The following is a 23,436-nucleotide window of genomic DNA, read 5'->3' as shown; positions in this document are numbered from 1 at the left end:
GCCATCATGGAGGGCATAAATAAGTAAAGAAAGGCATAAATGTTGAAAACTGCCTCTCTTTAACAACTCAGGTGTAAATGCATTTTTAATGTCGGTGCCATTACATCATTTACTTCTGTGTACATGTGAATGCTAATAAGGCTTCAATTATTAAGTACATATACTGCTCAAAAAATAAAGGGATCACTTAAATCACACATTGTATAATCTGTTGCGAACAAAACGATGTGACAGTGGTCAATGGAAACCAAATTTCATCAACGCACTGAGGGCTGGGTTCAAGATTATAACAAAAAAATCAGAAATTGTGGTAAAAAAAAATTAAATTACAAGCTGATCCAACCTGCATGAATTTAAACATAGCAACTCAAAATGTAAGGCAGTAGTATGTATGACTTCCACATGCCTGTATGCACTCCCTACAATGTCTGGGCATGCTCCTGATGAGATGGTCTCTTGGTGGATCTCTTCCCAGACCTGGATCAGGGCATCAGTGAGCTCCTGGACAGTCTGTGGTGCTACTTGGCAGCTTTACATAACGTTCCAGAGGTTCTAATTTGGATTCAGGTCTGTGAAATGTGAGGGCCAGTCACTGACATCAATGCTTTCGTCATCCAGAAACTGCCTACACACTCTGGCCACATGAGGCTGGGCATTGTCATACACCAGGAGGAACCCAGGACCCACTGCAACAGTATAAGGTCTGACAAAGGCTCTGAGGATTTCATCCTGGTATGTAACAGTAGTAAGATTACTGTTAGCTAGCAACTGGAGGTCAGTGCAACCCTCCCAAGATATTCATCCCCAGACCCACCGCCAAACTGATCATTAGTGAGCATGTCACATGTGCTCAGTGTGAACCTGCACTTATCTGTGAAGAGAGTGCCAGTGGTGGACCTGCCAATTCTGGTGTTCTATGGTGAATGCCAATCAAGCTGCCCATAGCAAGGCTGTGAGCACAGGTCCCACTAGAGGGCATCAGGACCTCATGCCACCCTCATGGAGTCTATTTCTGACAGAAACCTATACACCAGTAGCCTGCTGGAGATCATTTTGTAGGGCTTTGGCAGTGCTCCTGTTCAAACAGAGGAGCAGATCCTGGTGCTGCTGCTGGGTTGTTACCCTTCTATGGCCCTGCCTCGCTCTGCCTGTGGATCTCCTGTATCTTTTCCATGCTTTTGAAACTGTGCTGGGAGACACATCAAACCTCCTTGTGATGGCACATATGGATGTAACATCCCAGAGGAGCAGGACTACCTGTGCAACTGCATGTAGTGACAAGAACCCTAACAAAACACAAACTAGAGACAAATCATTCAGGAAAGATAAGGAGAGAGCAATTGTCTGTCACCAGCACCGGCAAAACCATTCCCTTTTTAGGGGTTGTCTTGGACAAGTTTAATTGACCTGTTGTTATACTGTGATGATTTTGAGCAGTGTATGTATATATATAGGGATATGATTCTTATGCTCTGCATAAAACATGACCATAAAGAGGGAAAAAAATACTGCCACTCAGTGCTTTAAGTGGCAAAGTTGTTACTGCTTGGATTTGCGATGCACTTAGAATAAAACATGCTACAGTTTAAATGACTCCAGAACCTATGGGTTCTTATATAAAACACAAACGTGTACATTTTGTATTTCTTCACAGCAAGATTCTGGCTTACAGGTGACATACTGGTCATATCATGAGCAGTTCAGGCTTTGAAATATTTCCCCTCCTCATCCTGCAGCTGCACACACTGTCTCCATTGCAGTGTTGAACATTATTGCGCTGTGTGCACTAATTTGTCTGATGTAGTGTTCTGCAGGCTCTACATGTTGTTTCATCTTGGCTGTATAACAACATCTGATATGATACTGAACTCCTGAAGCTGTAGGTGTGGATTTATCTTTCTAGAACAGCAGATCTGACAGTAGTTTCTGCTCTTATTTAAATAATATTTAAATAATATAAATAATATAATAAATAATAATAATAATAAATAATATTTAAATATTAAATAATTGTCGTATAGCAACAGTTCATTCCCTGGGATTTGGACAGCAGATGCTACACATAATCTTAGTCTAAGAAAAATGGATTTAAAAAAAAAAAACGTGTAGCTATTTAGGTATATTTAAGTTAGGTAAAATTTATTGACTTATGTACTTAAAATTTAAGTGCTGTGTAAAGATTAACACGTTCTCTATAATAGGAAAGGCTTCAAAAGAGAGGACCTACTGCTTTCTGGTTCAGGATTTGATTCATAATAATATGCAGGGTTTTTTTTTTTTTGTCTTAATAACCAGAGAGCCTAGTAAGGGAATGAATGTTTATAGCTGCTATAAAATAACTGACAAGTAACATGAACTTACTTCCACAACATATAGCAGATCACTGTGTAATAAGAGGAATACAGCACTTCAGGATGTGTTGTTATTGGGAAATATTCCAACTTGGGTGGCTTTGCATGGTATCGTATCACACAACCTCTTGTGCTGTTGTGGGTGAAATAAATTTGTGTTAATCCGTAATGATTTTCCAGCGTTTGCAATTTTTCATGTGTTAATGAATGATGCTTTGTGCACAATTTTGTAGAACCTCCACGGTAGTTTAGTGGATTCCAGTCTCCGCCCGGCATGCTGTTCCTGAGCTTCAGGGGTTTCCTCTGGGTTTTGACATGGGCTTATTGGCATCTCTAAATTGCCTGGAGTGTGTGTGTGTGTGTGAGAGAGAGAGAGATAGATTGTGCCCTGTGATGGACTGGGTGTCCCCCACCTTGTGCCCCGAGTCCTCTGGGAAAGGCTCCAGGCTCCTAGTGACCCCATGCAAGATAAGCGCTACAGAAAATGGATGGATGGATGGAACCTCCACAAAAACTGTTAATTCTTATTATCACCCAATCATGTTTTATTCCTTGAATGTTACTTTTAGCTTGTGGATAACTCTTAATATCAGTCAGCTGGATGATGCTACAGTAGATCCTCATTTAGAACAACACACCCATTATTTGAGGTCATCCAGTGGACTCATCCTTTCAGGTTTACAGCTGAGATTATAATCTGTTTATTCATCAGGGAGGGCTCACTGAGAGTGTAATATGCGTTATGTTTCTAGAGACCTGTGTAATTCCAACAGTATTGTTCTCATCTGAACAATCAGAAGGCTCATAAAAAGAAAGCTGGATTCGGATTGTAAAATAGATTTGCATTTGTAGTTAATTGGCCATATGCTTTCCGCGTATAACACCAACGTTTTTCTGTCCTATACGAAAGCACGTGTTGTAATAACTTTTTTACATTTCAACATCTGCATTCGGTATGTGACCAAGATGTTGTGGGTGTACCGCGCCAAAACATTTCATAAGCTTCAGCAAATGACACCATTATGTGTCTAAGTGATAACGTCTGTCATGTAGAATATACATAATCAGCCAAGTACTGTAACTACAGTCTGTTCTGCTTAATGCTCCATTCATGGTGTGTTTGGAAGTTGTAACTTCTAAATTGTTTCTTAGAACACATAAAACTCAGAAAAAGCTACTTAAACCAGGCCTGTCGCAATTCAGACTTAAACTGAAGCAGAGCAGCAAGAAATTTAGCATGATAACTCTAAATGTGATGGTTAACTTAAAAAACAACGATAATTATGACCAGTGTTGTAAATTTAGCCAAGCACTGCGTCTGTACATTAGGTGATCCAATGCAAACAGGGCTATAGACTCTAGTGATGGGAAGTTCGGATCATTTTAATGACTTGGATCAGCAGAATGAACCAATCTTTTTTGATTCATTTTGTTCATTTCAGCAGAATATAATTACAATGTTATGTGTTAATAGCCAATTACCTCAACACATATCTACTTACGCAAACATTGATCAGATTTAGAATATAACAAAACTATAGATCAACCAAGGTTAAAATGAGACAAACAGGAACAAGAACAGAACTGTCAGGAACAGTTGGACAGTTCCCTCCCAGGCTTGTAGATGGCGCTGGCAGGTGAATTTCGGAAGCCTGCTTCTTCGTGTGTTTTGTGCCATGCCCTTCCTATTGTTTTCATGCCTGTTGTATCACCTGTTCCCCATTTACCTTAATGTCTAGCCCTATAAATAGGGATCCTTGCAGTCATGTCGTTGTTTTAGATGTAGGTTTCGTTTCCTGTTTTTGTTTTATACCACGTCATGTCTAACGTTCAGTTAGTCTACCCTATGTCTCGTGTTTATGTTAAAGCAGTGCTTCGTTGAATGACCACCACGGAGGTTCGGGTTCACACCCCGCATGGCGCGGGGGCGTCCGGACGTGACAAGAACTTTTCTATTTTTCAGAAAATGTTCATTGCACATGTCTTTCGATAATTTTGATGATACTGTAGTTCCTAAATATTTTACACCATTACATTAATATTATTGACTGTAAGATACCGATCCAGGAAGTGGTCACGTGGTGAACGAACGAATGACCGGGGCCCAAAAACTTATCATTTCTCTTTCCGCCATAGACTGAATAGCCGAAGCCTATGAGACTGTCGCTTGATGAACGAACAACTCTGGACATAAACTAATCATGTTTCCAGTACAGAACCTATAGGTACTAAATGAATGATTTGCTCTCTGAGACGACTCGTTGAGTCATATTAAGGATTCGTTCAAAATGAAGAAATCATTCCTGAAGGACACGTCACTAATAGACATATTTAAAATGAGAAATCTTTAAATGTATACAGTGTGAGTGGCCGTGTTGTTTTGACATGACTTGTTATGTACAGTGTACAGTGAAGGAACTGGGAAATGAGTTGAAAGTTAAAGTTGAGGAGGTGTTTTACCCAGTTGTAGACAGGGACATTAACACACTGGTAAAATTGGCCATGTTTAAAGCTATAATCTATAAGCATTTTACTTTTTCCTCTAGTTCAGTAGATCTACCACATGGCACCACCATTATTCCTTGGCTGCAACAATGCAAAGTCTGCAGAGTCACACTTGATAGCAGCAAGAGAAAAGTGAATGAGTTTTAATCCATGTTTATCACTGCGCCTCTGTTGCTTTGGCTTCCGGGTGCTGGGGTAAATAGAATCGTCCACAACTAGGAACAAACACATCATCAGTGCCTTCGAGGGAGCTTCAGTCTTTTCTGGCACTGTAATCTGCTCTTACTTTACTGCCAAAAGTCGAGAATGCAGTTTAATCCGTGAACAGGATTCCTTCTGCTCTAACACAGATTTATTTTGCTCTCAAAAAAAAAAAATAAATAAAAAAATGCAGTGAAACCCATTCTATTAGTGCAGGGATTTGCTTTGTTAATGCAAAAAGAAAGTATGCACACACTTGAAATTACAGTGTAATGAATAACCCCTTTAATTATGTTTTACTCTTTAATTCTGGTCTGGAGTAGGGGTCGAGTAGCATGACTACAAATTATTTTTTTACTAATCGACTAGCAGAGGTGCTCATGCTACCAGCTGCGCTGTGCTGCTCTGCTGTATTTCAGTGCAACTAAATTAAAATACCCAGAAGAACTTAATGGTAGTAAAGCTGCAGGTGCAGATTTCATCTCACATGATAGCTCTGGCGCTAAACAAAGTGGCTTCAACTCGCAGAACTAATGGCATTATGTCGGCAAAGTGAGCATTATGTTACATTATTTAATCTAACGCAAACAATCCTACCACTCAACGACCTGCCTGTTTAATCTCTGGGTTACTTATTACCATCAGGTTAATGACTTACCAGTGTTGCTGCGAGGAGAAAGAGACCTAACACGTAAAACTGTCGAGAAGGCAATGGTCAATAAATGTTATTACTTTGGCCACATTAGTGCACTTCACTGCAAACATCAAATATGAGAAAATCATTTTAGATGTACCAGCATTACAGATTTAAGTTTTTGTACACTTTTGGAACGTCTGCCTTTACATGCACATGAATGTAATAAGAAGTTGACCTGCTCTTTGCAGCTACAACAACTTCAACTCTTCTGGGAAGGCTTACCACAAGGTTTAAGACTGTGTTGCATTTGTGAGGTCAGCCACTGATGTTGGATGAGAAGGTCTGGCTCGCAGCCTCCGATCAAATTCATCCCAGAAATCGGGATGAGGTCAGGACTCTGTGCAGGCCAGTCAAGTTCCTCTACACCAAACTCACTCATCCATGTGTTTATGGACCTTGCTTTGTGCACTGGTGTGCAGTCATGTTGGAACAGGAAGGGGTCATCCCCCAACTGTTCCCACAAAGTTGGGAACATAAAATTGTCCAAAATGTCTTGGCATGCTGAAGCATTGAGTTCCTTTCACTGGAACTAAGGAGCCAAGGCCAACCCCTGAAAAACAACACCTGAATTCAAGGATTTGGAGAGGCGTCTCAAAAACTTTGGCAATATAGTGTATGTACAAGGACTAAAGAAATCCAAAGGATCCTGCTCCTGGAGTAAACTTTTGGGCATCTCGACTTCAGGAGGTAAAAAAGCATGATCCTGTGACTCAAAATTCAGCCGCCACCAGCCATGTGTTACAGCTAATGGACAGTCTGCCTTCTTGTCCTGGGAAGGTTGGAATGATACTAGCTTAATAGATTATTGCAGAAAGATAAGAAAAAAAAAAATTTAATCTTAAGTCATGTCATCCGCAATCAGTCATTTGTGAATTTTCATTAAGCTTCAATAATCTGTGTTTAAACAGTGCAGCTAACGCTCTTGACACATTTGTTTTTCCAGTGTCAATCAGACTGCGGCAATACACGGCGCTTGATCGGCGTCAAAGCATTTCTCTGAGCTCCATGTGAATCTGAATGTTTAGTTTGGCATCAGACCAAGCTGCTAGTGAGAAAACCATTTTGTCTGAAGTTGATCATTGATTTTTGCCTGTCAAACTGACTGACATGCTTCCAGCTGACAGGGCGCCTAATTCAGTAACAGCAGCTCACAGGCTCGGCACTGAACATGAGTAAAATCTAGTCTAGCAGACAAACTGTGTCATTGTGTCACTACGGCGTTGGATTGTTTGCAACCAGCAGCTCTATACCCGTTTGGCTGGAAAACTGAACCAGCGACACATATAGTGAATATAGATCTGTAGTAATAGCCAGTGTATTCATCAGTACTTAAAAAAGACTCTACAGAATACAGTCACCTTATTCACAATGGACAGATCATGTGATCTAAACAGATTCAAATGAATAAAAGACGCACTATTCTTCATTGTTCCTCTGACAGGGTCATAGGATGTCTAGTTAAGACTTGGGGACGGGGATCCGACAGGATGCAACAAAAAAGAGTGGAAAGTTCGTTTGGAAGTGAGCTTGTGATCATATATGGAGCTCACAGCAGAAAGCCAGATGAATGTGCAGCACTGAGTGAGGCATTTACCGCATCTAACTGCCTGGTCAGGGAAGGGATGGCTTAAATTAGGCTACTTGCTTGTACGACTTGCTTGCTTGTTTCTGGGAACACAGTGGTATGGTTCATACTTGTATAAAAAACCCTTCTGGTTTGGCCACGCCAACTTTGAGAACTGCTTTGAAGCAGATGTAATTAGCATCTCCAAACATTGTGCAGATTTAAGCTTTATCATTTTGTTCATTTATAGTAAACTCTGACTATAATAATGCATTAATCCTTACTGTAGTGCTGGGAATAAAAAAAAAATCCTCTCCTTCTGCCTTTCTCTCTTTATTACATCTACTATGTTAAGCTACATAATTAACTTTAAAATAACCACTAGCCGACCCTCGGATTAGCAGGTTGAACAATGTCATTCTGTGTTGGTATGTTTAGGCTAATTCTTTAAGCTTAATGTCTTATGGGAATTTAGAGTCTCACCTCCTACATATTGACAGAGACGAAGATTAGTGCTCAACGTTTGTCCTACAGCTGGATCCCAGGAGTAAACAGAGGTTAAATAGTTTCCTTGAAAGCACATTATTGGAAGACAGCGCTGAAAGTTATTGATTTGCACCGAGGATCACGAGCAGCAGGCTTTCAGGTAACAAGCCACATTTATTTAAAATGCCATTCACGGAAGACCTCGTTAATTGTGCTCTTTTTAGCTTTGCAGACAAAACACAGACAGACTGAGTCAAAACTCCTGCAGTTGTGCAAGCATGGCAAGAAAATATATATATATATATATATATATATATATATATATATATATATATATATATATATATATAAAATAAAATGAAATAAATAATTCTAATATTGGTCTCCCGTGCGAATGGAAAAAGTAGATATGAACAAGGCCAGCAATTCCAAGGCTAAAACATCCATTCTACAATTTTAAGTCTTTTAAGGAGCCAGTATCGAATCCACACACTTCAGAACATGACACAAAGAATAACATTAAGAGCACCAAGACACACAAGATCGTTATGAATCCGAAATGTACAGTGATAAAGGGGATACTATTATCTTTGTTGTATTTAAAGCTTGATCTTGAATGGTATGAAAGCAAGCCATTGCTACTGAAACCACTTATGTTCAATCAGATGAATAACACATTTATTTCCCTCTCATAACCTGAACATTGACCAGGCCTGTTTGACTCACACCTCCAAGGTTGTCCTTCCTTTGCGCTGTGTGTGTGGGGAGTTTGGCATGTTCTCTCCATACTTCAGGAGTATTCCAGGTTTCCTAAACCAGTCCAAAGACATGCATTGGTTCAGGGTTTATTTTCTCTAAATGTGTCTATGATTTCTGTTGAGCAAATAGCTTGTGAAAGCACAAGCATCTGAATGACAAAACTGTCAAAGAAATGTGTAAAATAAAAACTTTAACTGGTTTATTTCGAGAAATAGATTATCATTAAATACAAAAAACTTACTGTTTCAAGCACAAGCTGCTGTGAAATGATGCAGATGGTCAGTCAAACTGCTGAGACATTCAGGTTCATTAATTAAAATGTATGATACATATATAGTATTAAGAAAAAAATAGCAAGCAGAGCAAAAATAGATGAAGCTAGCATGCAGTTAACAGAATGCAGTCAGTGTTCTTTTACAGTAGTGTTCATATAGTAATGTTTGTAATAAATACAAATATCTATCTATAAAAACCATGCACTGGCAGTTCATATGCAGTACAGTATTGTGGAAAACGCCATTCACCTGACAACACACAATGAGCAACACACTTTAATGCACAAAACTGGCAGTAATCATGCAAAGTTTAGTACATTTATATATACAGCTCTGGAAAAAAATAAGAGACCACTGCAAAATAATAAGTTTCTTATGTTTTTTTCTTACAGGTTCATGTATTGGTGAGATGAAGAGTTTTGTTTCATTTTTTGTGAACTGCTGACAATATTTCTCCTAAATTAAAAATATACCTATTGTTATTTAGAACGTATATTTAAAGGAAATAACAACACATCGAAATAACCCAAGATCATGCAGAGCTTTAATAACTCAAATAAAACAAAATGCGAATAATTTGTAAACAAATAGTGTTAATGCTTCGGCTAAATACCATTAAGAGATCAGTATTTGGTGGAATAACCCCGATTTGCATGCGTTCTGGCTCCATGCTCTCCACCAGTCTTTCACATTGCTGTTGGGGAACTTTATACCACTCTTTTTGCAAAAAAGCAAACAGCTCAGCTTTGCTTGATGGTTTGTGACCATCCGTCTTCCTCTTGATGACATTCCAGAAGTTTTCAATAGGGTTCAAATCTGGAGATTGGGCAGTGGTCTCTTATTTTTTTCCAGAGCTGTATATATATATATATATACCATATATGAGTGGGAGAAGTGCATTTCACCACATGCACACGAAGACTGCATTTGACTGTTTATACCAATTGTTTCTTCATGCAAAATGCCGCCTAATTATGCATATAAACAGGCACAAACCACTTTGTACATCTGACCCTCTGAGTCTGGCCATCTCTGGTGGCTTTTCCTGGTGTGCTTTTCATGTCATTTGTATTCCAACACCAAACGTCCCTCATTGCTTCAACGACAAAAATGCATGACACGGAAGGCACTGTCTGGCTTTTTTTTTCTTTTTTTAATTTAGTATCATGCACATTTGCAGCCAAGGTGAAAACAACTGTTGACTAACTACTTTCTTAAACACATCCGCTGCTCCTGCTCTAACATGTTCTCATTATTATGATATACTCCAAGCGTGGCAGATAGTCCGTATTTAATTGAAAACAACAAGGGAGCAAACACTTCCAATGTTTTAGATCAGTGAAACATTGCCTTGTGAGAGTTCGATGTCTGCACTGTAATTTCTGTTTGAGCTGTTATGACTGAACATCATTATCTTCCTCTTCATTGATATGTCCCGGCTGGATTGTGACAGCGAGGTGAAAAACAAAAACAACACCAGCTTAGAAACTACATTAACCTCTGGAGCGCTTGGTTTTTGCAATACTGAGCATTCGGCAGATGATTCTGACATGGAGACGCCACCGTCAGCTTGAGCTGCAATTTCTTGGGACGTTGACTGTCCCTACATTGGCATCTAACATGTGTTATGTTGTTGTCTCTGAGAGAGAGAGAGAGAGAGAGAGAGAGAGAGACAGAGAGAGAGAGAGAGAGAGAGAGAGAGAGAGATCAGAGTGCTTCCTTTAGTGTGAAAAGCAGGCTTACTTATGGAAAGAGTTTTATTAATTTCCGGCAATGGTATTGTTAATATTCATCAATGTCGGCAGGTTAATAACTGCATTATCCACTCATGCAACCCTGGAGCCTTATGGCTGGCAGGCTCACAACATTCATTACCCCCTGTTTTATGGTTGAATAGTTTGTTTTTCAAATTTCAGGTGCCAGTCAATGCTCTGGTCTGTACACTGACACTTTAGGACTCTTCACATTTACAGAGTTTAGCAGACTCACTCATCAAGAGTGATGCATGTAAGTGCTTTATACTTTTTAGCAAAAAAAGTGGCTTTTCTGTGTGTTCAGTGTGAGGTCAAGGACTAAGAATATAATCATGCTGCAACCCTGTTAGAGGGAAATTAGTACAGTGTGAAAGGACACAAGTCAAAGGATTTTTGAAATTGAATTTAATCAGGGCTAATTCAAGTACTTGATAAAGAGGTATGTCTTCTGCTTGATGGAAGCAGGTGAGAGCTGTGTGGACAGTCAGGGGTAGTCCATTAACCCCACCTGGGTGTCAGGACAGAGTAGACTCTTGATGCATGCCTTGGAGAATGAGGAGTCCAGTCGAGCTATTGCTTCAGGTACTGTATGTAGGGGAATGTTTTTTGGCTTTGTAGGCAAGCATCAGCATCCCAGATAGCAAAATAGGTCTGGCCCAGATCTGGCCCACACAATGCACTTACACTCGGCTCACATACCACAAAGAATGACGGCCCTTTGGTCAGCACAGGGCCAGCACTGGTCCACACCACATAAACCAAACCATATCCGGGCCACCTCTGGAATGCCATCATATAAACAGTGCCATCACTGCCAAACCTGGTCCGCATTTGGTTGACATACCACTTGCCATGACAGAACTCAGCCAGCAGTGCCAGCTTATTGCCAGATCTGGCCCAGACCCGTCTGCTATGTGGGATTCTCTTTGTTTTTGTTTGTTTTACCATGTATGTTTCGGTTTGTACTGTTGTTGAGTACCTTTATGTGTTCACCTGTTCTGTGTTTCTCTTTAATTATTGCCTGCATCATATATAACATTATGTCATGTAATACAGCTAAATCTAACACAATAGAAACAACATGCTAGCTTTGTTCCATCATGAGAATGTTGGACAAGAGATATTACCTGTTGTAGCGAACTTTAGAGCAGTGTCATTTTTTTCCATACTATTTGGCACACAGCCAGTGACAGGACGTGAAGTAACCAGTAAAAAACTTTCAGTGTTTCTGTTATGAGACATGCCATAGCATGTGGATTACCCAAACAGAACTATGACACACTTTTAATGCAAGTAGACAGCAGGAATCACAAGAAGCAACTATGTTCAGGGTCATTTTGCTACTAGCAGACAGTGATGCAGGGGTTTTTACACAATCCTTTCCTGCTAGGAAGAAATTTGGATTGGGGTTGAAATGGAAAAGGCTTCAAAATCTTTAGGCAGAAAATCCAAATAGGTGAAGTTTGCAAATCAGTCGGATTCAGTGTTAAACATCCGTCGAAATTCTTACCTGCACGTTCTACATTAGTGGTGCATGTCACAGTATTAGATGAATTGCACAGTTTTAAGAGAAGTTGTATACATGAGTGGTGAGTGGCACAGTAGTGAGACAAATTGGCCAGCTACAGGTTATTTTGGGGTGTTGGATGGTATCATTCATTCGAGTGGTTTTAAGTGTAGAGTGTGTACTGAAGTGCAGCAGCGTGGAAAGCTACAAAGTGCTCAGTGCCAAAAATGATATAGTAAATCCTTTCTGTATAGTGTGCACAGTACATTATATAACTGTATATTTCATGCAGTATGTAGGTTAGATATATAATATGCATATTCTAATTTATGCAGTATGTACAGTCAGAGTGTGCAAATGAAGAGGTTTAAGTCATTAAGTGTCAGTGTCTGCACCATTGCCAGGGTGTGACAGTCACAGTGCAGTTAGCACTAAGAGTCTTAGAGACAGAAGCTGTCCCTGAACCAGGATGTGTGTGTGTGTGTGTGCTGATGGACCTAAGCCGCTTACCAAAAGGGAGGTGTGTGCAGGATGACTGAAGTCCTGCATGATGCTGCCTGCCTTTGTAAAGCAGCGTGTGGTCTAAATGGCCTGCACAGCTGGGAACTGAGTGTCTATGATCCTCACAGGCGTTTTCACCATCCTCTGCTGTGCTTTATGCTCCTGTGTTTTGTGAACTTGCAGTACCTGGATGCCATACATCATTGTATGTTGTTGGTATGGATTGTTGGTTCTATGGTGCAATCTATAAAATCTCCTCAGAACTGTGGATGACATGCAGGCCTTGCTCAGATGTCCTAGGAAATAGAGGTATTTGCCGGCTTACTTTTTAGAGGTAAGTGTGTGGTCAAGTCAAGTCAATTCAAGAAGCTATTAACGCCATTTTGACTATATATATATATAGCTGATGCAGTGCATAGTGAAATGAAACAACAATCCTCTAGGACCTTGGGGCTATCTTAAGACACAGAGCTACATAAGACAACGGGGCTAAAAAGTAAAAGGAACCTATCCACATTAAGTGTATGTGTGCAACCTTGTGCAAACAATGCAAGCCAAAAGACAGTGCAAGACAAGAGACGTTGCAGTCAATAGAATGCACTATATAAGAATTTGCTGACCAGTATACAGTCTGTGTGGATGCTTTGTTTGTGACTACCTAAAGCTGTCGGTGGGGTTGACGCCAAGGAAACTGTTTCTCTGTCTGTCTGTCAGTCTGTCTATCTGTCTGTCTGTATGTGTGTCTGCAGCTACTTTGCTCAAAATTATTTCAATAATGCTAATGTAGATAGCTAGCATATTAGCTAAGTATGCATGTACAGTCAGAGTGCTTTGTGTCATAGATTATAGTCTACCATTTAGTCTTCACTGACTCATGTCAGTAAACTAGCTTGGTTGATTACGGTGGCCGAGAAGTGCAATAACAAATAAGAAAACACAATAACAAATCAGAAAACAAAATAACAAATCCAAAAACAAAACAACCATTTAGACAAACTGGGAAAAAAAGTAGGTATAATTAGCAAATGGAATTCTTACCGGTGATTGGATGAAACATCTGTCATTCAAGATATACGGAAGTACAGCAGGCTGCAGCAGTAGAAAGTTGATTGGTGTGTGTATGAATGCAGCTCTGCTCTTTTAACACTCCTTACATCGTTTAATCTGGAATAGATAGGTTTTTGAAACATACCTGTGTTCTTTAGGTGTGTTTTTAGAGATTGCAAACTAATGTTTATGCCATGATACGCTATCAGTATATCCAAAATCGCGGCATATGAACGTCCTTACTCAAAGTAGCGTTCAATGAATTCCATTTTCTTATTTTCTTTAAAACATTTAAAGTTGCAATCGAAAATGATTGTAAAGTGAATGCTGCACATGTAAAAGAAATAAGTTAGATACACCAAAGTTGATTCCTTACCAGGAAGAGATATTTATGAACAGACACAGATTGCATTATTGGATGGTAGCTACACATACCTCTAAATGGAAGTGTACCAATTAAAAAAGGTCGTAGCAAGTTTTACATTCTGATATACTAAATTTATTTGTAAACTGATATCTCTACGTGATCTCACAAACCCACAGGCCCACATGGGTGACAGTTAAAATGCAGACAGGAAAGCTGAGGAAGTTAGAGCTTGAGAAACAGAATGTGCAAAAGCAAATTAATGAATTTATCCAAGATGGTAGAACCTTCTAGATATTAAAAAGGAAATGGAAAATCAACATTGCATTTGTAGGATATTGAGCACACAAAAAGCAAATACAAATACGTATGTTCCAATATGAATGTTATATAATGTACAGTGATGGGGGTTAATGTGATTGCAAATACAGATTATTTCTACATAGAATTTGCATATTAAAACTCCAGTGCATTGGCCTACTCCTATTTTAGCAGACACACAACACACAAGTTTGGCCAGCTCTAATGTGAAAATGTCATGGCACTGAACAAAGAGCATATTTCTTTAGAAGAAACAGCATATTAATGTAAGATTCTATCATATAACAGGACAAATGTTGGCCTAATCAGTATAATTAGCATACACATATTTTGCACATCTCACATAGTTGGTGTGACTTTAAAAATGTAAAAGTATACCATAGCTGTTAGATGGACTGATGGACGGCCTTGGAATTGGTCAGCAGATTTGAAGATAGATAGATAGATAGATAGATAGATAGATAGATAGATAGATAGATAGATAGATAGATAGATAGATAGATAGATAGATAGATAGATAGATAGATAACAAAAAATACTTAATACCCAAATTTAAGGGTGCAAAATATATAACAAAAAATATAACAAATAACAAAATGTAACACAAATGTAACAAAATATAACAAAAAAAATATGACAAATAATCTATAATAAAATAACAAATATACTAAATATAGAGAGGAAAAAAGAAAAGAAACAGAAAATGGTCATCAAGCCGGGAAAACAGCTTCAACAACTTCTAGGCTTTAGCTTGGTACTTGAGGAAATATTTTATGCCCTACAGCCTCTCTCCCACCTAGCCCAGCAAAGCCAGTTGTTATGGCAACTCCTTACAGTCTTTCTGCCGTCTTGGTCACCATGAATGCCCGAACCACAGAACGAATATAAAAGAAAATCAGATTAGTGCAAGACCTTTTACTACACAGCCGTATCTATTTTCCCAGCATGAGGGGATGGTCCCAACTGACGCCTCAAAAATTAGACAACATAGGATGCTGCCAAGAGTGTCGTCTATTAGGGGGGCCATTTCACTCTGCTTCTAATATCAGACTCAATGTCAAATGTACCAAATCCACCAGCCCTCATGGAATACAGTATTGTTAATCATGCAAATCTGATGAGTGCAGCAGTTGCATAGAGACCAGCTACTATGCTGTGCTGTACATATCCAGAGACCACACATTAACCCAAAAAGTGCAAAACATTCAAACAAACCAAAAACTCAACAGCAAAGCCAAACACTTGACCTGAAATGGAACATATTAAACATCACATGATTGTTGAATGAACACACAAGTATTCATACAAAGATACTTAGGTTACAAGAGAAAGTCAATCTTTTTACCGAATCTTACTGTACAAAGATAACAGCAACTCTAACACAACATCATAAGACTGCTGTCCATTCTCTCTGGTCTCTCAGACTGGCAGGCGGTGTAGCCAATCAGCATCAAGCTTTGATCTCTTCTCCCTTTTATTTATGTATTTATGCAGTTAATGCTGTTATCTTCTGGTTAATATGTGTTGGCATTTTGCATTTTTAGTGTGCTAGTGTGTTATGTAAGAAACAGATATGTCATGAACATGAATACTGGTTATTTGATAAAAGAGACTGATTTTTAAAAACCCTTTTAATGATTGTTCAGATAGTTACATGAAAGTTATTTTGAAAAAAACTATTTATTATTTATTAATTATTTGGAAATAATTCAGTCACAAGTATCATCACCAATTTTAAGGCATGTTGATCACTCAGCTGTTGGGAAACTCTCCTATAGTTCCCACATAGTATGTTCTTGCCAGCATCAGTAACAGCTCTCTGGTGTGGCCAGAGGGGGTAGACCCAGACAGATGGTGTGTAGGATGGATAGTTTGGTCTTAGATCCCCTGGCTAGCTTGCCTTTGCATCTGGATAACCTGTTAAGGAGCTCAATTGCCATGGTGGGAAATGACCTCAGCTTGTACTGTTGAGGAAAGAGCCACTGATTCCACTCTGTGGGCAGCTTCTCCAGCTCAGCACCATTGATTCTGATACATGAGCTAACGAGGTAAGCACCCCAGGTTATATTGTTAGTTCTAACCCATTTGGCTCATTCAGTTATCCTGGACTTCATTCAATTAGTCTGGCCTAACAACCTACATTTCTCCTTGTGAATGTGTTAGATCACAGATGTGAAACACAAAGCCCGTGGGCCAAATATGATTTGCTGCTCATTTCTTTCAGCCCTCTACTACTACTACTACTACTACCCATTTCCACACTGGAGGATTATTTCCTACCTAGAATTCACCAAACACAATGTGAAAGTCTGCTCATGCCACTGATATTAGAGCATGCTACATTTTTAAAAGGATGCTCCAAAGTACAATGCTGTCTGTGAAAGCAGCTCCACTTACAACCTAGTTCACATCACGTATATAAAGTGTTTATTTGAGTTCATTCTCATTATCTCACGTGTCATTACTATACAAAAACTATGCAAGATGCACTAATCATGACTTCATTATTCATAGAAGATCCTGGACCCTAGGTCAAATTTTGAATAATGACCTGATTAATTTGCTCGATTGTTGTTCTAAGGTTAAAGAAAAATTGTCGACTGATGGTATTGTGGTGTTTTCTAAAGCTCCAGCATTGCAGCAGGTTGTATCACACACCGGAACTGCAAATTGATTTTCTTCTTTATTATCACCCTGTCACTTCCTGTCTTCCAGACAGATGCGGTATATTGGTTTAGCAACAAGCTTAACTTTTCAGAATACAAAGATTGGCTTGCAGATTCTCATAGCAATGCCAACAGTATTATATGAAAAACATAAAGCCAGATAATCGTAAACACACAGTAAAACACAAAAATGAACTCAAAGAAAACTCAATATTTCATCACTACTGGCCACTGAATAGAAGAGCGAGCGGAAAAGCAAGACAGAAGCTAGTTGCCTAAGGTAAGACATAGCTGCATAGTACAGAAGGTACTCAAATATTCATTATGGATTTGTAGTGGCATCATCTAATAATGCCATTTGTGTGTCTGTGTGTCTTGGGTTGCAGGGTGAGGAAGGGGTCTTTACCCAGGGAGGCTCTAGCCCAGGAGCCCAGACTTCCATTCCAGAACTACCTACAAATATTTTAAAAACAAGTTGCAGACAGATGAGAGTATGTACGTTCTTTACAAAGGTTGATTTTGAATACATTTTTTCTTTTCTGCTCCAGTGGAATAAATGAAGGAAAAAAAAAAATAATAATAATAATAAAAATATATATATATATACACTACTCACAAAAAATTTGGCTTTTGGGTGAAATTTATGGAAAATGTAAAAAGTTCACGCTACAGTGATATTATATCATGAAAGTAGGGCATTTAAGTAGAAGCATGCAATGGTGATTTCCTCATCTCAAACAATTTACTGAAACAAAAGCCAACAACAGTGGTGGGTATACCACAACAAAAAATGTCAATGTCTCAATAATTTGTCATGTGCCCTTGACCATCAATTACAGCTTGACAATGACGTCTCATGCTGTTCACAAGTCGACTTATTGTCTGCTGAGGCATGGCATTCTACTCTTCTTGAAAGGTGGCCCTCAGGTCATTGAGGTTCAGGGGTGCAGGGTTACGAGCCTCTACATGGCGATTCAGGTCTGGAGAAAGTGCAGGCCACTCCATTTGAGGTACCCCAGCCTCCAGCAGCCGTTCCCTAATGATGCAACCTCGATGAGCTGGAGCATTGTCGTCCATGAAGATGAAATTAGGCCTGTGTTGTTCATGCAGGGGCACAATGACTGGATTAATGATGTTATTCAGGTAGTATTGGCTTGTCACTGTACCATTCACAAGATGTAGGGCAGTTCTGTATTGAGTAGACACACCTGCCCAGACTGTAACACCACCACAACAGTGGCTGATGCATAACGCTCTCCTTGACGTCTCCAACATCCATCATCATCATCATTTCTGCTCAACATGAATCGACTTTCATCAGAGAACAGCACTGAGGCCCACTGGTCCCTCGTCCAGCGTAAATGCTCCCTGGCCCAACACCAGTGCCTGATGGTGTGGTCAGGTACCCTTGCAGGTCGTCTAGCCCGCAGACCACGCTAGTTTCGAATGGTGTGACGTGACACTTGGGTGCTTCTCACCTCCCTTAAATGTGCCTGGAGTTGAGTGGCATTTATCATCCGGTTCCACAGGGCACTGTTCTCAATGAAGCGGTCATCAACGCTTCCCTCTGAGAACATCCTGTTTGAAGCCTCACAATGGCGAGGTACTGTTGATCAATTGTTAGGTGTGGTCTTGGTCTCATGATGTCAAAATGTGAACAGCATGATGAAGAGGACTGTTTAAATACCAATTCTAATTGAACCAGAAAATTTATTGGTCGATTCATGGATCAAACACCAGTTGTGAATTTTGCCGTTAAGCACCTTGTTAGAGAACAGCAAGTTATGCAAAAAGTACTGAAACACTGAACAGTTGGACATGTGCATTCAAAAGTGTAGAGAAGGTCAAATTAAGTTCACCTGTAAAGGTTATAGTGCATTTTAGGTGCATCCTAAACTTGCAACTTTTTTAGGTGCATCCTAAACTTTGCAAATTTTTTGTGAGTTGTATGTATGTATGTGTATATATATATATATATATGTATAGTAACGTCTGGGACTCCCGCCCTATGCGGGGCTCGACCCCAGACGCCCGTGGTGTGTGCGCGCACGCCGGCACACGGTGTAATGAGACCCATGCGCAGGATTCAGCGAAGCACTGCTTTTATTACATTTAAGACGCGACATAGGGAAACAAACGTAACACTAGACATGGCGTGGTTAACTAAACTAAACTAAACTAAACTAAACTAAACTAAACTAAACTAAACTAAACTAAACTAAACTAAACTAAACTAAACTAAACCTTAGCTTGGACATGGAACCTAGCAAACAAAACCCCAACAGAAACCACGGTACAGATAACAATCATGGACCAGGACACAAACACAAGGATCCCTATTTATAGGGGTAGACATTAGGGCTAATGGGATACAGGTGACACAATCAGGATAGGAACAATAGGAAGGGCATAACAAAAGACACACAAAGAAGCAGGCTTCCAAGGTTCACCTGCCAGTGCCCTCTCTGGGCATATATATATATTCAACAGACGACATATATATATATCTGATTCAACAGACGAGCTACTGTTGCTCAAATTGTTGAAGTTATAGAAGTTGATAGAAAGGTATCAGAATACACAGTGCATCACAGTTTGTTGTGTATGGGGCTGCATAGCTACAGACCAGTCAGGGTGCCCATGCTGACCTCTGATGTGAGCATCAGAACTGGACCATGGAGCAATGGAAGAAGGTGGCATGGTCTAATGAATCACATTTTCTTTTAAATCACGTGGATGGCCGGGTACATGTGCATGGGGAACACATGGCACCAGGATGCACTATGGGAAGAAGGCAAGCTGGCGGAGGCAGTGTCATGCTTTGGGCAATGTTCTGCTGGGTATCCTTGGTTCCTGCCATCCATCTGGATGTTATTTTGACATGTACCACTTACCTAAGCAATGTTGCAGACCATGTACACCCTTTCATGGAAACGGTATTCCCTGATGGCTTTGGACTCTTTCAGCAGGATAATGCACCATGCCAAAAAGCAAAAACGGTTCAGGAATGGTTTGATGAGCACAACAATGAGTTTGAGGTGTTGACTTGGCCTCCAAATTCCCCAGATCTCAATCCAATCAAGCATCTGTGGGATGTGCTGGACAAAAGTCCAATCCATGGAGGCTCCACCTCGCAACTTACAGGACTTAAAGGATCTGCTGCTATCATCTTGGTGCCATATACCACAGCACACCTTCAGGGATCTAGTGGAGTCCATGCCTCCACGGGTCAGGGCTGTTTTGGCAGCTACAGGAGGACCAACACAATATTAGGCAGGTGGTCATAATGTTATGGCTGATCAGTATATATATGGCAAATTGACTCATGGCCATTTTATATATATTTATATATAATAGATCTAAAAATAAATTGTCAAAGCTAGATGAAAGAGCCCTCAGGAAGAATCACTCATATCACCATTTGACTGCTGTCCACATTAGCTCACAGGGGTACTGTCTTTACCTACCAACCCTTTTTTCTTTGGTTTCCCTTAGCCTCACTGACATGATCCCCTGCAAACAAGGAAACTATATTCTGGTTTCTGCTGCATTTATCTCTTCTGGTGGTCCAACAGTATTCAGCAGTGCTTTTCTGAGTTTGATAAGAGGGTTTTGTGCCGTGCCTTTTGCTATTCTTAAAGAAAGACCATGATGGCTCACCTGGACAGAGAAGGCAGTCTCAACTTTCCACTTACTAAAATTCAGAGCACTTCTTCTCAAGCACTTCAATTTAAAAAGAGAAAGAAAAAAGTGAATGCCTCTGAGGCAGATAGGAAGCAATAGGGAGTCCTTTCTCACAGCTGTGGTAAACCTGCCAAAATGTTTCCCTGTGCTTTTTTGCTCACAAAGACCTCTTCAGCAGAGTATAATTACAATGTGGGAAGCCAAGTATTGCTAGTCATAACTAGCCCTGGTAGAATGGCAACACTGGTGAAGGGAGCAGAAGAAATCTTTCTGGATTTAACTGAGCACCACAAAACTTCAACCTTTAGTCAGTCTTTCTAAACTCAACACTTGTCAAGATCCATTTTAGTACTAACCTTTTTAGCAAGAGTTAATTTAATGGAAAGACTATATACAAATGACATTTCAACAAAAAAAAAAAACCCCTATGGGATTCAATGTCTGGTCAATGGCTAGAAAACCGACATCAAGTTTAACAAAGCCAAACAAGAAGCGTTCAAGACAGCAAACCACAGATGCTAGATTCATGCAAGTACTCTGATTAGTTGATATTATTTGGGATAGAGTCTGGAAGGCGTTGACCGATAATTAGGCATCACTGAGTCCAGTGGATTGACCAAGAATTAGGCAATTTGCCCCTTATGTAATGTAATAATCAGCAGGAGGAATGGGTACACACAAAAACTCATAACACAAGCAGTCTATCATGCCATTCCAGTGCGTTTTAAGCTATCAATCACTGCTGTGTCCCTGGAGCCTAGCTTTGGAGAAAGAGCCGCTTTCTGCTAAGCGTTTAAAAAGACGTGAACAAGTAAATCAATGCTTGTGTCAGGAAGACGCTAATCACTAAATGAATATCTATCAATATCAATATCAAATGAACTGGGAGAATTATGGTCCAGACAGAAAAGTCACTGGTGTCCCTATACACATTACACACTCATCAGACAAAGTGGCCTCTACAGCACTTCGGAGTTCACTGTATTTGACAGTGAATTAGGCTGTAAATGTATCAAATTATTGACAAATTACTTTTACAGTTTTTCAGAGTGGCAGTATGTGTGTGCCTAGCTTCACTCTAGTTATCACATTAGCTAGAATTAAATGACTGACTACACATGAAGGTAGTCGTCTTCTTGAAACGATTTCAAACAGCGAATGCAGAATCCTAATGATTTCCAGGTGATGATGGTGTCACCTGGAATTCGATATAAAGATCAGTTATACTCTCGACAGTGAGCACAGCATCTATTAATAACTCTGAAGGGTTTAGGCACCCAGTGTGGCAGCAGGCATCTAAGCATTTTCCCTATGGCAATCCCACTTAATTTTACTGCTTGATGTATGGTTGTCTGGTTGTGTAGGGAATAATGATTTTCGTTGCTTCTATTTTAAAATTATGCACATGACTTTAAAGGTTAAATGCGAATGCCAATTACCTTTAAATAATCAGGAAAGCGGTAATTATCTCTTTCACAGCATTGCTGATATGGTGTGTGGAGATTGAGCGGGTCTGCCATAATGTTAGTGTATAGTCAATTATGATTTTCTCCAGCCTGTAAATATTACAATGCAGTATCCACAGGGAAAGTGGTTGGAAAGCATCAACTATCTGCCGGGCTATGGAATTACCAGTAAGGATAAACTACTGCACACTTTTTAAATTTATTCAGCTTCAGCTTTGTCCAGGTCAAGGTCACGGTGGATCACTGGAACACTGTATGTGAGGCAGGAATACACCATGGTGGGGAAGTCAGTCTGCTGGAGATAGCATGCATAGCCAATCCACTTATGGAAACTGAGAGGAAACCTAGGTGGACATGGGAAGAATGTGTGAAACTGCACAGATCAAAATTTGTTGAGACAATTGATTAAGTTCTCACATTTTCAATCCCTTAACTTCCCCTCACATGGCACAATGACAAAGGGGGGATTTTGGGAGTAGATTTCTTTGTGTGACCTCACTTTCCCCTTCACAGGAAGGGCAATGATGATCAAATGATTTCCTAAAGAACTAAATGAATTCAGCTTGCAATGTTGTTGTTCCTGAATACTATGAAAACACAGCTAAAATACATGTTCCAAAAGAAAACATAACTTTAATGTTATTAAAGCAATTTTGAACAATGCAGCTAGCTACTAGTTACCATACTACACTCATACATCACCTGTTTTAATCATAATCCCAGCCTGCACACACAGATAATATCTCTTCATCTTATGCGTTTGCTGAAGATTGATGTTAATGTCCACACTTTCATTTAAAAAAAAAATCCACTTGTATGTTACTGTCCGCTGTAGGCCTTTGAGTCTTCTTCTAGATTACTTTTCCACTAAAATGTGCTGCACCACCTACAGTGTTTGATAGACAGGGCTATATTGTTGGCAGTAAAAATGTAAATGGGATTGGATTGGTGTTTAAATTTGCCCTGAGGTGGAGAGTGAAGAAGAGAAAGTGCTAACTATAGCAAACGAAGCTGTAGCAATTACTTTTTCAAAATGGCAGAATAATACCAGTGAAAATGAAATATCAAATCAACTTTGCATTTGAATCTAGGTTTTTGGCAGCATTTGTAATTTGTGTTGCAAAAAAAATGCTAATGTAAATACTTGTTCTGCTATCGATTTGGAGTTACGTTTTAAATTATGTGCACTCGAAGGGGAAATGGAATTTTAAATACATTTGAATGTGCATTTTCTAATCAGCACCTGAAACACGGCAACAAAAGAATGAGCGGAGAGTGAAAACAAGAG

Source organism: Hemibagrus wyckioides, linkage group LG03 (assembly GCF_019097595.1).
Source record: "Hemibagrus wyckioides isolate EC202008001 linkage group LG03, SWU_Hwy_1.0, whole genome shotgun sequence".
In the NCBI taxonomy this organism is placed as follows: Eukaryota; Metazoa; Chordata; class Actinopteri; order Siluriformes; family Bagridae; genus Hemibagrus; species Hemibagrus wyckioides.
The sequence above is the reverse complement of the archived record's forward strand: the minus strand, read 5'-3'. Positions refer to the sequence as shown.